Source organism: Lissotriton vulgaris, chromosome 7 (assembly GCF_964263255.1).
Source record: "Lissotriton vulgaris chromosome 7, aLisVul1.2, whole genome shotgun sequence".
Taxonomy (NCBI): Eukaryota; Metazoa; Chordata; class Amphibia; order Caudata; family Salamandridae; genus Lissotriton; species Lissotriton vulgaris.
The window spans coordinates 1,681,113,113-1,681,117,238 of record NC_141695.1 but is presented as its reverse complement, the minus strand read 5'-3'; positions in this window follow the sequence as shown (position 1 = coordinate 1,681,117,238).

Here is a 4,126-nt window from a genome sequence, read left to right as displayed (position 1 = left end):
GAACGCCACAGCATCACTCGTTCGCCATCGCAACATCACTCAGCGCCACCACAGCATCAATCTGTGCAACCATTCAACAACACCTGGTTCAAATATTTTCTCTCAATGTTTTAAGCTTTATTACAAATGTAACAAAAAGATGTTAATATTTCACTTCTGTTCTTGGATTTTCGTCACAATAAAGTACACTGAACATAATCTTCACAAAAGTTATTTACAAAACTTTAAACTATTGCTATTATAAATTACAATAACTTTTATTTAAGTATTAATTATTGAAAAATTGTTATTTGTATGTCAATACATGTAAGTCACGTAAATACAACACATATTGCATTACAAATGCTATAGGTGTCACATTTGCGAAAGTTATAAGTATTGGCATTGTAAATGACAAAGCTATTAATTTCGCTATTTTCAAAAACAAAACATGAATAAAAAATGTGTCATTCACAATACCAATAGCTCAAACCTTCCTAATGCGAGACCTATTGCATTGCAAATGCTTGTTTACTTTCTTGCTGTTTGAAGTGTTGCACAAATACATTGCTTCTACGTTTAGCCTGACTGCTGTGTGCCACGCTACCAGGGGGGTTGAGCATAAGTTACTTTAGGGTTAGTTTGTGCCTCACTTTGACAAGGATTGTGGTTTCGGTTTGACCTGGGCTCACTCCCCAAGTCAACCAGCACACACACTTCTGACACCATAGATGAAAGAAATATGTGTCTGTCTGAATGGGGGCAAAACTGAGTTTCCAGTCGTTTAATTGAAAGCAACCCTGAATATTCCCAATTCATGGCCAACATCACTGGGTGAGGCAAGAATCCCATTGGAAAAGGTATAACAGTGGGCCAGTTGTACGAACGTTTAGTGATTCGGTAATCAGTCGCAAATAAGTTACTGTATGCTAAAATATGCATTTAGTGTGTACAAAAGTTGATTTTCTCTTAAGTTTATGCTACACGAACTATACTGAATTGCTACTTTAGGAACTACAAATTGCGAATTGTTATTAGGGATTTCCTAATGGTGATACAGTATTTCTATGTTTAAAGCATTCACAAATTGTGATTAGTTGCAGAATGTGGTTTTTGCATGTGCGGCTCACCACCAATTGAAATCAGGTGCTAATCAGGTGCAATCTATATAAACACTCTCAAAATGCCTAACACCCTTTCACAACAACTGATTTGCATTTTTTAGCAAGGAGAATGCGAATTTTGGTTGGTCTCCAGAGGAGGAAGAGAGGAAGAGACAGAAGATTGTTTGGTCTAGGAAAACCTTCTAGAACAACAGAGAGAAGTTATGCAATCACACTGCATGTCCAAGAACTCTGCTCCTGCACCTGTTAGCTTCTGGAGATTACCTGGGAGTAATTTCAGTAGCACATGGAATTTCACAAAGGATCTTATAACATTTGTCATAGATTTGTTTTGTTGTAACAACTTTTTTATTGTGTTTTGACAATAACAAATCACCCCAAACAGGAGGCATGCTGACAGGCTCACATGCACCAATATACATTGCTTTTTATTGTAACCACACTGCAACATTGTTTACTGTCATAATCCCCAATGTCGCTCCAGTTAGTTCTAATTCCTTTACCTTATGAGCAGGGTCCTTGATAGGTTCCCTCCCCAACAAACTTCAACCCTCCCCTGGCACTCTATCCTATGCTTTCTCTTCGTTCCATTCATGGGCCCCATATTGTGCAGAATTTCCAGGGGTACGCCCTTGCCTAATATATCAGTCGCTCCATTCCCATGCACCAGTTCACTCCTTCCTCCTATTCCCGCCGAATTAGTGCAATTTTCTTAGATTTTTGGATGTTATGTTAAACAATAAACACTATAAATGTGTTGTAGCTCGTAAAAGGACTTAGAACAAAGTAAACTTTTTAAAATCATATTTCACAATTCCATCATGCTAGAGGTTTTCTCGAAGGTACTCATATTGCAATGTGCCTGCCATCCACAAATGAGTTCTTATACTGCAATTGTAAAAATACCCACTCCCTCAATATAGCACATTTTCCAGTCAGGAAACATGAATCTTACATATTCCACCACAGTGGAATTTATAATCTAGCTACCCCAAGATGCTTGTCGCATTGGTGAAGGCAGAGAACATCATTCAGACATAACTACACCTTATATTTAAGGTAAGTATTAATCTAACATTTCTAATGAAACACAAGACATCGGTGTTGCCATGCCATGAATCAAAATGTACCTTTTAAAACGGTTTATGATCAGTGTAATATGTTTTTTAAAGTTAGAAAGCACTAGAAAATAACGGTTTGAAAACTACAAAATGTTCTGTTGAAATGTTGAGCACAAAACAATGCGAAAGACCAAATAATTCCTTAATGCTTCCTTCTGCCTCTGCTGACACTTCATTTTTCAATGCTGGGAGCTGTAAAAGTAGCATATATATAACTCCCACACATTAACATTCACTCTGCGTTACTCCACATACCAGACATTGCAGACCAGATCACCTATCACAAGCTTGGAGTCCTTTTCCTCACAGAAACATGATTTACACTCACATCCTTGTACATCCTAAATAAACTTCTTCCAATTATGCTAACACATCCATTTTGTGGACCCCACACATAAGAATTGAGGAAGCCTCACTGTCACCCATAAATCCTCCTGGTCCTGCACCCTAGGCAAGCAAGTGACATGCAACTCTATTGAGCTCGTTAGATGCCACTTCCCACTCTGCAATCAGACCATCACCTTTGCTCTCTTCTACAGGTTCCCGGGCAGAACAAGGACTTCATTGATGAATTCTCAGACCACCTCATCACCTTATCCATCCAACACACCCACACCTTTCTCTTGGGTGACTTTAACCTCCCAAACTATGCAAGCTCATACAACAAAGAGTCACCTTTCTCAACCACATCAAAACATTTAATGTGGTACACCAGGTCACACAACCAACCTGCTCCAAAGGCCACATACTTGACCTCGTCTTATCAATCTTATCAATAATCTTCAGCATACCACCCATGCCCCTGAACCAGACCAACCCCTTTGTCATCTCTGTCTCCTTGCTCAGCATGCTACCAACAATCTGAGGTTAACCAAAAACAGAATACCAACCCTTTAGATCCTTCAAAGGCCACATTTCTCGCCTTACCAACTCCACGTCCAATTTCAGCACCCTTCTAAATGGCGTCAACACCTTTTTGGAAAACTATATGAACATCCATGCTCTAACTAGATCACACATGTGCAAGCCAAAACCTTCAGCGTCCTGGTACACTAAAGACCTTGTTGGCAATAACGCTTCATCCACAAATAGGAACAGAAATGAAATAAAAATTAAACTCCAAATGACCTCATGTTCCTGAAGTCCATCTGTGCATCACTCAGACTGCTGATCACATCTGCCAAAACAATCCACTATACAAACACCATCAATGAAGTCCCCAACAGAATCAGAACACTCTTCAAGACAATCTAGCACTTCATCCACCCCCTGCCTGATCCTTCTATCCCACAGCCCACAGAGAAGTGAAATGCCATCAACCTCTTCATCAGTAAAAAAATATATCCACTAGCACATCCTCTTACACCCACCCCAGCTCATATCATCCTGCAACAATAATCATTGAAATCCCTATCTCACACAGAACTCCCCAGGATACTCAACTCCTGCAAAGCTGCTTCCTATGAAGATGATGTCTTGCCCTCATCCTTCATTAAAGCTCTCTGGAGAAGTTCTTTTGTCTCTTCTCATTATTGTGAATGCCTTCCTCACTCAAGGCATCTTCCCAAGATCTCCCAGTACAGGCCAGCCCTCCCCACTCATAGAGAAACCAACATAAGACCCTGATGACCTTGTTCCATCAATGGCCCATCAACGTCTGCCACAAAAGGATCTAAAAAGCAGTCTATTCTCATCTGTAAGATCACCTAAATATTAACCATCTCCTCTAAGACTATCAGTATAGCTTACGATGACGCTATGGCATAGAAACCGCAAACTTACACATCGTAGATGACACCATCCTGACCTTAGATGAAGAGGAGGCCTGCCTCCTGATACTGCTGAACCTTTAAGCTGCATTCAACACAGTCAACCATACAACCCTCATATATGCATTGGAGT